The following is a 12,781-nucleotide window of genomic DNA, read 5'->3' as shown; positions in this document are numbered from 1 at the left end:
CTGCGATTGTTGCTGCTGCGGCACATAAGGGGGCTTTTGATATTGTTGTTGCTTTGGATGAGGTGGTATATAAGGTTGTTGCTGCGGCGGATGTTGGGTTGGATTTTGGACATTTTGGCTCCTCCAACTCAAGTTTGGGTGGCTTGGCTCGTAGTAGGTGTTTGTCTGCCTATAGTGTTGAAAGGCAGCACAAGATTCAAAGGGGCTAGGGCAGTTTTTCGAGACATGGCCCTCACCTCCACACCTTTCACAGACGAAAGGACCATCTGACACAGCGTTGACTTGGTACATCCCACCTTTAGAGGCTCCTCCTAGCTCATACTTGTCAAATCTCGCAGTGAGAGCCTCAAGTGCAATGCAACAGAGGAGGATTCACTCTCCTCCGGTTCCCTCTCGAATTCCCATACTCGGCCTTGTGGGTAGCTAGATCGTCAATGATCTTCCACCCCTTGGTTGCTCCCAAATTTTCAGCGAATCTTCCATTGGCTGCGGCATCAAAAATGGCCCTCTGATCGTCGTACAACCCATTGTAGAAATGGTTGCACAAGCTCCACTTTTCGAACCCATGGTGCGGTATCGTTCGCACCAACTTCTTGAATCGAACCCATGCCTCGTGGAAATTCTCATCTGGCCCTTGTTTAAAGCCCGTGATTTGAGCTCTAATAGCGATCGTCCTTGAAGCAGAAAAGTACTTCTTGTAGAACGCCAATGCCAATGTATTCCAATCAGTGATCTCCTGAGCGGTCCGGTCCAAATCTCTATACCACTCCCTTGCGAAGATCACGAAGGGAGAAGATGAACATGGTCTCCTTGATTTGATCCTGGTCACGCCCAATGGGGGGGAATGGAGCAAAGCGAGTCAATAAAGGTCTCCATATGCCTAGCTGCATCTTCATTTGCAGCTCCCCCAAACTGATTTCTCTCGACCGTAGTAATGTAGGCAGGCTTTGGTTCGAATTTCCTGACATCTCCTGGTAATTCGAACCCCTTGTATAAATTGTCGGCTGTTGGCTCAGAATAACTAGCTATACTTGCTTCCTCGGCCATGACTGGAATTTCCGGAGAAGTAACTGTCTCGGCTGAAGAAGTGGAAACAGGCGAAGATGGTGGATTATCCTCGAACAGTTCGTTCTCGTAGTAGCTTGACAGAGTACTCAGCGCTTCCTCTGTCGGTAATACTCTTTGTGTTCGCCTCAACTCGCGCAAGGATCTTTCGAGCTCAGGGTTCAACGGTACTAATTCTCCACCCTGTGACCTGCGCATAAGAAGAAACTACAAAAAGAATATAAGAAAAGTTTAAGGAACAGATGTCCCTTAAACTAAGAAAGACTAAAAATAAAAGCAACTAAAATTAGGACTATTGCCTCCTCGGCAACGGCGCCAAAATTTGATACCCGTCGTTGTGAGTACCAAAGATAAAATTTATAATCTCCTATTAAGACTAACCTAGGCTAGTGGTAACAGGGTCGAACCACAAGGAGGCAGTTGTAAATTTTAGTTGATTTATGTTCAGTCTGAGGTAACTATCGTGGGGGTTGAATTGAATTGGTCTACAGCTAAAAGTGAATAAAGATAATAAACTAAATAAACGATTTAAACAGATAAAAGAAGGGTACTAGGATGGTCGGGTCATTATAGCTTCGGCGGCAGCAAACTAAGTCGGTCTGAATCAAACACAGGTAAGGCGGGAAATAAAGAGGTCCTCTCGGTCCACTCTTAACAAATAGCATCTTTCGATCTCGCTATAGGTCCCTAATGTCACTAATACTAACTTTCGTCCTGAAAAATGACTAACGGTCTAAACTATACTTATCTCTCGATCTTAGCACAGTCTAGTCGATTTAATTGATGGTCTAATAACCTCCTCTACCTTTCGATCTAATGGGTCAGTCACGAAATAGGTATCTAACTGGTCGCATGCATTCGATTCGTTAAATACAAGATTAAAACAATTAAAACGGATATAAAACCTTTTGAGGTCAGTCGATCGACTGGCAATGTCAGTCGATCGACCAACACGCGAGACAGTCCTTTCTAATCTAATGCCGCATATGCCATAAATCGCCTACATCCTAGCACTATAGAATTAGCTACTCATGATGAAAGTAATAACAACAATAAAACTAACAAAGAATTACAATTCATGCTTAAAGTAAATAACAAATAGCGATAAAACGATTATTGGCTTTGGGATACTAATCTAGCAAATCTTATACTAATGAAGTATGTAAAACAATAAAATGGAATTAGGGCAGAAGGAATACCGAGACTCAGAGGAACGATTAAGAACAAGAACAGAAAATCCAATGCTAACCGATGTTCCAAACCCTAATTACTCGAATAAACTAAAACTGAAAGTACTGTATTGTGATAAAAACTTGGATAGATAAACAGATCCCCTAAAACTTGATGTTTATGTTACGTTATATAGCAATCAACGTAACACCTTATTTCCTAAACCTAGACTTCACGGGCTTCCAAGATTCACGGTCTTTTAATTCTCGTCTGGAATAGAAATCTGGTCGATCGACTGACAAGGCTGGTCGATCGACTGCTCCTCAGCAAACAGTAGCTTCTGGAACCCGAGCATTGGTCGATCGACTGAGGATGATGGTCGATCGACCGGATGAGCTGCTACATGACTTCTTTTGACTCGTGGACTTGTCTTTTGGGCCTTGAATTGCGCACCAAGCTCGTCCCTTAAGTGATTCCTTTACGTCATTTGCAATGCAGATTACTCGGGGACGGATTTGGCTTGATTTCCCGTTGAATTCTTCACATTTCTGCAATAATGTACAAAGTACGGAAGTAGACGGAAATAGGGAGAAATGTAGCATAAACTACAAGAATGAGCTCTGACATGCGTGTAAAATGGGATGTGAAACATCATATAAATGACACGCATCAGCCGGCTACGGCCTGCACCGCACTCTTGACTGCCTCGGGATCGATGTGCCTCGACGTGTGCTCTGTCTTCGGTTTAGTAGTATTGTTTTATTTTATTTGTACGGTTGAGTGTGCTTCGGCCCTCACGTTTTTGGTGTTTCACGAGTTGTTACGGCTCTCGTGCACCATGATTTATTTTATGTTTTTTTTTATATAGTCGGTGTTCCACGAGCCGCTATGGCCTTCGTGCACCTTGACATTTTAGTGTTGTGTCTCACGAGTTGCTTCGGCCCTCGTGCACAGTTAGTTCGTGTCATTATCTGTGGCTTTTCCAATGGCAAGATTACAACAAGCGCAAGGTACACATTCGGTGAAAGCGTAGACAAATATCAAGTCGGCTCATCTATAAAGCGTCATCAAGTATATCTTTTTTGGTCCAGTTGAAGCGTTCGTCGCCTACCGTTTCAACTGAGGGAGTGTATTAGAGAATATATTATCATATTATGAAAGATATTATTATGCGTATCATAATAATATCATATAGAATATTTAGGAATATGCTTGGAGTATCCTCCAAGACGGTCTACTATATATTGTAACCGAATTCATTAATAATAATCACGTCATTATACAATCTTACAATAAGTTATTAACCTAACTGTATTATTATGGTTACATTTAATCATAAAATAATCGCTAAACCTCGTCTTTTTAAAAAAAAATAAGAACTTGTGATATACATACTGACGGGTATGTCGGTCTTAATAATTCAACGGCCCAATGATCTGAAGTTTTTGTACCTCTGATGGAAAAAGATCGGACACACACTAGTGTGATTTTTGTCGATTTCGTAAGCTCTCTCGTTTAGTGGCTTAAATAGTACCCCATGTGTTAAATGTCAGTCTATACTTTATCCACTTTTAGTCACTTACATATACATGTGCTAAATGTCCCAGGACGGGTCGGATTAGAGTAAATATCACTCTAGTTCTTAGGCCATCCACAATAGAGGTTTATCAACTACTTTTTAAAGATTTGTTGACAAGCCTCTCTATTATTGGGAATGAAGGTTGAGGTTCATAGATGAGAATGGTTACATATTTGAATACAGGTTTGTGGGATGATATGGCAAGTGGTGGTCCTTAAAATGTACCCAACATATGAGAGAAAAAAAATTGGATAATTTGAAGTGGGTCCTCTAGCATGAACCTTGAAAAGTTTGTCTATTGTTATGTATGAGTTTGTTATCGGAGAGGTTTGTTAATTTGGTGATGTGTCATGTGACAAACCTCTTTAGAGGTTCATCTATTGTGGATGCCCTTATGAGAATGGTTTAGATTCAATCATTCAAATACAAGTTACAAATATTTTTTTCACCCTTATCTAATTTAGAAAAATGAGATAGCACCACCGGATGACATTAAAATTGAGCATTACCGGGGACATTATAGTAAAATTGTATAGGAATTTTCATTTCCCTCCCTTAAAACTTAAATTTTAAACTAATTAATAAAAAGGGTTATATAGTAACTTGACATTTCATAATTACTTATAAAGATAGCGATATAGCGCCACCGGGTGGTACCGAATCTCGGCGCCACCACAATTAAAGAAAAATAAATATAAAAAAATAAAATGTTCACTTTCATTTTTGCGCCAAAGTTTTAAGGGTGTCTACGTAATTTTATATCAATTCAATTATAATTGAACTCTTAACTAAACTAAATTTTATCTAATATTTTACATCAAAACAATTTATTTAATATTAATCTAACTTACACTAAATTATCTTCATCGATAAATACATTTTGTCATTATCGTATTGTGTGTTTCATCTACTTCGTTTTTCATATGTTGGATTTTTCATCTATAAGCCGGCGGAAGAAAAATTGCAAATGATTCTTATACCTAGTTCCTTGATAAAGTGAGTATAATTAATTGGTGGATTCTGTGTTGTAAGTGTGAGTTGCCTATGATACTAAGGTTATGGGACTTGACCTTGTTGTTTATACTTGGAATTTGAGAATTTGGTAATTCGAATATTGTTGCTTGGGGTTTGGACATGGAGTAGAGTTTATGATGAGAGCTCGTTGTTGGTCATTGGTGATGAAAGTGTTACTTGGAAGTTTGAGTTGAGCTCGAGGTTAGAATAGTCGGTATACTTTTTTTAGTGTTGTGATGATTACGTAAGGACCATGTTAGGCGAGAGTTGTTGCTAGTTTTGGAATCTCATTTGGGTTTTCACTTTGCGGTGATGAGGATTAGTAGCCAGAGTTCTTGAGATGTAATTATAAGTTGGGAGATGTTGAGCTAAAATGAGTTAGATGTTTTGGGGTGGTTGTCTCGTAATTTGGAGAATGTCACCATCTACGCTTGAGGTTTCGAGAGTATAACAAGATCTCTTTGGGATGATAGAATGTGCAAAAGAACTTTTGAATTTTGATTTTTGAGTGAGGGTTTTACCATTTTGAGAACTCATAGTTGACACTAGTTGGATATGAGTATAGCCTTGTTAGAAGCTTTGACCTTGATCTCGTGGAGGTTATTTGTAGATGTTTGAGGATTTGGAGTGGTGAAATCACACTTATAGTGAAGTACCTGGTTTCATGGAATAGCTTAGGATGAAGTAACGTAAGTGTTTTGAGGAAATCCTTGGAAGTGATGTGGTTATGAGTTTTGTTGCTAGGGACGTTTGAGGAACCGTTAGGATGACGTGGTTGTTTGTGTTTGAGAGAGTGGCGTTCCCTTGTCACCTGATCTTCCCTCTTTCCTTGACCATAAGCTTCATCGTTCATGCATCTCCTACCCTTTTTCATTGTGCTTCCCCTTTTTATTCTAGTCTAGAGGCTTATGAAAAATTCTATCTTTGATCTCCTTGTTGAACTCACTTCGACACTTACCCCTAGGAACTTCATCATAGCTCTTTTGTTGGTTAAGTTTAGATCCATTTAGCATACTTTGTATTTGTGATGTCTAAGTTACTTTTCATTTCGTACGATTTCTAAACTATTCAAACTACCATTTTTGGTCTTTTGTTAAAAATATTTATATTACTATTATAAAACTTTACCTATTTGTAAAGATTTGAAAAATGAAAATTTGATTTAATTCTCTTTTGTTCTTTGAATATAACTTTTTTTTTTAATTTCTAAACCCGAGTTACTTTTAATTTTGCTCAATTTCTAACTAACATTGATCTATTTACGATTCCTTGTCAAAACGTAATGTTATAATTAAAGAATTTGACTCCTTTTCGAGTTTAACAGTGAATCTTTTAATTTTCATTTGGCTTTTGTAAAAGAAAATTTGAGTGGATTATCTTTTTCAATTGGTTTTAATGATGATAGGATGTTAGAACCCGTTATTAGAGACGTTTAATAACTTGTTCTACGCTTGTCGGCGAATGATTTTTTTGTTTTAAACTTGCCTTTGACTTGGAAAGTTAGCGCTCTTGTGTGCACGACAAGAGCAATTTCGTTCCATGAAAGAGATTTATACTTTTGAAAACTCTTCATAAATATTTTTGAAAGTATTTTGATTTTGGTTTTCTGCAAATGATTTGATATTTGACCTTGTCTTCGATTGGGAATGTGATGTTCTTGAATGCGCAACGAGAACACTTCCGTTCCTTTGACAAGAATCTGGTGTTGTTGAAAAATCTTACTTGAAAATTTTGAAAGTATTTCAATTTTTACAATAAGTAACCTTTTAATATTTTAGTTACCGATTTCAAAAAGTATGGCTTTATTTTTCTAACCTTTCATTTTCTACTTTCAAGTTTGGAGGGCGAAACTTTTTAAAAGATGGGGTGATTGTAACACCCGCGAATTTCTCATTTTGACATTTAAAATTTATTTAGCCGTTTAATTATTTTATTTTATATTTTATAATTATTTAATTTAATTAATTTATTTTAAACTCGATTTTTATAAAAGTAATATTTTAAGGCTTAATTTATATGAAAATACGTATTTTTGTTGGATAGTAATGACAGTGACAATAATAATAGTTTTCCGTCTTAAGTTAATATAGACTTGAGACATATTTCCCGTCTAGCTTAAGACCGTCACATTTTCACATGTGAGGCTAATCTATTCTCAACCTATATATCCCGCATCGACAACACATATCTTCCTACCTTTATTACCACTCACCTCACACACTCTACATTTATATATATAATCTTATTATTATTATATAATTTTATTATTATTATTATTAATATTATGCCCGTCCCCACCCTCCTTCTTTTTTCCTTTTCGAGCAAACACAACCAAAACAACATCAGTAATACAGAGACCTTAAACACCATTTTCGTCAGTTTCAAACCAAGATTTCGTCTTCATTTCTTCACCATTCCTCTTAATTTTTGTACCATTCTCTTCCTCTTTCCTTCCCCCTTCTTTTAAGGTAATAAAGTCTCGTTTTTTTGTGATGGTTTTGTTTTTCGCCGTCTTATAAAAGTTTCGGTTTTTGCCTCAATCCTTTCGTTTTCTTGCTCCTTGATGAATGTTTCGAAGACCCGGTGGAAGACTCAAGCTTTGAGGACCGTTTATTAGAAGAATAAGGAGCATTTAAGGTAACGGTGATAGGTTACTCGACAAAATGTCGGAAAACTTGCCCTTCCTACTCGGTTTTTATCTCGTTTATCGTAAAGTTTAAGCCTTTATATGTTTCCTCGTGTATAGAATCAATTTTTGTAGTACTTGTGGTTAACTTCTATGCTTGTCTGCTTTTTGAGTAATTGGTGTTTTCGTACTTGCTGGATTTTCCTGAGTTTATCTATGCTGAAAATGATGGTTTTATTCATGTCTCAAGCTTGCTCATCCCCGTCCTAACCCCATTTTTAGTTTCGTCCTAAAAACTGAATCAAAAACAGGGTCATTGGATGTGGTGTTATACCGTGACTATGGTGTGAACTCTGTCTTGAGTACCGTCTTTAGTTCTGGTTTGTATAGCGCCGTGAACAGTCGAAGTAGAGGTATTTAAAGGCTGAAATTTAGGCAGGCACATGCGGAGTTTTAGGGCCGAGTTATATGCATTTCTAGGACTGTTTTGGGACGGATTAAACTGTCCCTTAGGACTGTTTCTCCTGCTTGTGCCTTTACGCTAAGGTCGTCACATGTTTACTCTATTTTGGGGGCTGTAACACGGGCTGCCCAAGGGCTGCCCACGGCCTGTTGTTGGGCTGCTCGTGGCTGCCTGTTTGGGCAATTTTTGGGTGGCTGTTTGGACATGTTTTTGGTAGCTGGTTGTGGGTTGAATGGTGGCTGTTTTAGGTAGTAACCGGGACTGATTAGGGTCGGGTATGGCAGCTTGCGGAAGTCGTGTATGGTTGTGTATAGAGGCCGTGTATAGTGCTGCCAAATATGGCATGTTTGAATCGTTTCATGAATTGTTTTGGGCGCAAGTTTGGTTTATTCGAATTATTAATTTTCGTCTCGTGTTTTATATAACGTGACTCGTAAATATCGTTCTTTTACATATTAAGCATTAATTGTTGGATTCATTTGATTTTGTTTGTTGGGCTTGATTTCTTGTATCTTTTGGACTCGATTTCTTATTCTATTTGGACCCACTTTCTTATTTTAATTGGACTCATTTTCTTGGTGTGTTTGGGTTCACCACCATTAAATTGTTAGGCTCACCACAAGTTAATGGTTGGGCTCATTTTGTCACTTGTATTGGATTTGTTTGCATTTCGTAAATTTTCACATAACGTAAATTATTCATTATCCCTTGTTATATTTTATTTAACCGGCATGTTAAATTATGAAGTGGAATATTTATTAATATAATACATGTATGAAATATTTATTATAAATAGTTATTTGAAGGGTCGTATTCTAGATAATATCTAGTATTGTTCAGTTGTGAGAGACTTGGTCCTATCGGATACTAGGGATGAGCTATAAGCCCTCTAGTTGCGATATGATCGTCGGGATTGATGTTCCCATCCGTACTTATGGCGAGATGAAAGCCATAAGTATGAATGTGACATTAGTAATCACGTCCCGGATACTTGTGTGTCGTGTCTTGGACATGCTTTAAAGGTAGCCTCAGAGCCGGACACTTGTTTGTAGTATTTGGACATGTTTTAAAGGTAACCGCTGAGCCAGATACTTTATATGTTGCGCCTAGAACATGTTTTAAAGGTAACCTCTGAGTCGGGCACTTGTTTGTAGTATTTGGACATGTTTTAGAGGTAACCGCTAAGCCAGATACTTTATGTGTTGTGCCTCGAACATGTTTTAAAGGTAACCTCTGAGTCGGGCACTTGTTAGTAGTATTTGGACATGTTTTAAAGGCAACCGCTGAGCCAGATACTTTATGTGTTATGCCTCGAACATGTTTTAAAGGTAACCTCTAAGTCGGGCACTTGTTTGTAGTATTTGGACATGTTTTAAAGGTAACCGCTGAGCCAAATACTTTATGTGTTGTGCCTCGAACATGTTTTAAAGGTAACCTCTGAGTCGGGCACTTGTGTGTAGTATTTGGACATGTTTTAAAGGTAACCGCTGAGCCAGATACTTTATGTGTTGTGCCTCGAACATGTTTTAAAGGTAACCTCTGAGTGGGGCACTTGTTAGTAGTATTTGGACATGTTTTAAAGGCAACCGCTGAGCCAGATACTTTATGTGTTATGCCTCGAACATGTTTTAAAGGTAACCTCTAAGTCGGGCACTTGTTTGTAGTATTTGGACATGTTTTAAAGGTAACCGCTGAGCCAAATACTTTATGTGTTGTGCCTCGAACATGTTTTAAAGGTAACCTCTGAGTTGGGCACTTGTTTGTAGTATTTGGACATGTTTTAATGGTAACCACTGAGCCAGATACTTTAGAGGTCGTGCCTTGGACATGTTTTAAAGGTAACCGCTGAGCCAAGGTACTTAAGGATTTGTGTCTCGGACTTGCTTTAAAGGTAGCCTCTGAGCCAGATGCTTTGCTTTATGTGTGATATTCTATCGTGTTTATAGTTGTATTATCATTTATAACGTTTTGGTTGGATTGTCTCATTTATATGTATCTTATGCCTTATCTATGATTGACTACGCATGTTTTGAATGTTAGTCTCATGTCTCAGTGTTTGCATCAAATGGTTATATTTATGATGTTCTAATATGTTCATGTTTATCTGTGTTTCGACATTTTGTGGCTGGGAGAACCTTGAGTTACTCCCCACTGACTGTGGCGTTCATGTTTACATGAATGACAGGTTCTGAAGATGCTTACGTGGGGAAGATGTGTGGGCTAGCGAGAACTAAACCTTGGACTAGTAGTTGGTTTATTAGGATTGTTTAGACTTACCATTTATCTTTTTATCATTCGAAGGATATATTTTCTCTCACCTTGATTTTTACGTTTGTATAATTTAATCTTTATTTCCGCATTCTTTATTTGTGTTTTAGATTTTAATGAACCCGCGCTTTAAATTTTAAAAGTTTCAAAAATCTCCTAATTTCCGCTTGAATTTATAAGTTATATTGTCCGCGTTATTGCGGGGGTTCACAACTTAGGCTAAGTAATTTGACCCTTTCATTCCTTGATCATATTGTATATGTTGAATGCTTAAAGACCGACTAATCATGGGCTAAGGGGGATCATCACACATTTTAAAACTTGTCATCATCGAAGGGGAAATTTGTTAGACCACACTTGGTTGATGATGCCAAGTTTCTTTGTCATTTAATGGTTTGCTTCTTAGTTATTGTTAATAGCATTTGAAGCTTAAAATTACTCCTCAAGATGGTGCAAGAATGATCAAGATGAAGAATATCCCTAGCCTAAATCAAATGTTGTAAATGAGTTAGTGTAACATTCTCAATTTGTCAAGTGATAGCAAAACCATGCAACAGTGCAACGCACTGTGGTTTCTGGTACAACGAATGGAGAATTTTAACAAATGAAATAAATTTCAAAAAATGTAAAGTTTAAACTTTCATAAGACTTCTTATTTTTAAAAGATATCATTTTACAAATCTGAAGCATAAAAACAATATGCTTGCTAGTTGATTCAAAACATACTAATCTTGTTTTTGCAAGTTGATTTTAATTCCAAAAATGGGTCATTTACTTTTCTATTTTTAGCAAAAATGTGAGTACCCATAAGAGATTATAGAGAACACTCTTTGCATTGAAAATAAATATTTCTTAAGCCTACAAACTGATTGTTCTCTATAAATATTTTTAAATGAGATTAATTATGATGACTCTTGGATAATAGAGTGAAGTAATACTTTTAGGATTCTTCCTTTATATACTTCTTCTTCTTCTTCTATAAATAGCCATCTAATTTCTCATTTATTGCTAAAACTTTGAAGAGCATTTATTTAGTACTTTGAAAATCATTTCTGAGTCAAACCTTTGTCTTTCTTAAGTATTTGCAAAAACGTTTTAAGTCTTAAAATCTTCAATTGTTCAAAAGTGCTAAAATGTCTTCATGTAACAGTTCGCTGCACTGTGAAATCTGAGTTTTTTCCATGATCTCGTGTTTAAGCCTTAATTGTAATCTCCATGTTCTTAAGTGAACCACTGAGATTCTGACTCTGTAAATCTGTAAGATAGAACTTATAAACTCTTGAAACGGAGTAGCTTTACGTTTGAGTTGCAACCGGGGTTGGTTGGCGAGTTATTTTCATTGTAAGGAGTTTAGTAGTCTGAGTAAATTTCTAAACAAGCAATAAAATAACGGTTGGACGTAGGCCTTGGAGTAGAGGCTGAACCAATTTTTTAAATATCGTCTTTTTTGTCTATTTACTTTTACGATTCATTACCTTTGCTTATTTCGTTTTAATTTTGCTATCTACTCTATGTCATAGTCAATCACACTGTGACATAGACCTGTTGTACCTCTTATGAACTTACAATCCATTAAGTTTCTCAAGACTATTACTTAAATATCTTACTTTTGTTATCTCCTAACCAAGTTAAGTTGAAAATTTTAAAAGGTACACATAATTCACCCACTCCCTCTTTTAGGTGTTAATCGTTCTTAACTCTTCAGTATAAGATAAGAACTTGGTGGAGTGTTATTCGATAATTTTGACTCATGGGTAATGCAGTGGGTAATGGAGTACTCCGTATTAGACTTCGAAAGATAGACAAAATTAATTTCAGTATCTTCTTCAATGAGGGATCGTTTGCAATTTTTCTTCCGTCGGCTTATAGATGAAAAATCCAACATATGAAAAACGAAGTAGATGAAACACACAATACGATGATGACAAAATGTAATTATCGATGAAAATAATTTAGTGTAAGTTAGATTAATATTAAATAAATTGTTTTGATGTAAAATATTAGATAAAATTTAGTTTAGTTAAGAGTTCAATTATAATTGAATTGATATAAAATTACGTAGGCACCCTTAAAACTTTGGCTTAAAAATGAAAATGTACATTTTGTTTTTTATATTTAATTTTCTTTAATTGTGGTGGCGCCGAGATTCGGTACCACCCGGTAACGCTATATCGCTATCCTTTATTTAATTAAAACACTTCTTAATTAAAATTTAATTAATAGTATTTCACTACTTTACTAGACTAATATCCAAAAGCTTAACTCGTTAAGCTCTTATTAGTACTTGTGTTGTGACAAGATGAAATTTTGTTATGTTTTATTTGGTTTAATATTTACTCCCTTTGTTCCAGTGATATATTTACACTTGTTTACTTGCTTTATTTTGTGAGGGAAAAATAAAGTAAGTATAAACATATCACTGGGACGGAGGGAGTACTTCCAATTTTTTGCTTCCTCTATTTTATTAAACTAGTATTGGTGCCCGGCTTCGTCCGGGCTACCTCTACTTACCATTAAATTTTCTTTTCATTAAATAAAATTACTTAAAGTTTCATAACCTATAAATTTATCATTAATATATTTTTGTATGACATAT

This window comes from Silene latifolia, chromosome Y (genome assembly GCF_048544455.1).
Source record: "Silene latifolia isolate original U9 population chromosome Y, ASM4854445v1, whole genome shotgun sequence".
NCBI classification, from domain to species: Eukaryota; Viridiplantae; Streptophyta; class Magnoliopsida; order Caryophyllales; family Caryophyllaceae; genus Silene; species Silene latifolia.
The sequence above is the reverse complement of the archived record's forward strand: the minus strand, read 5'-3'. Positions refer to the sequence as shown.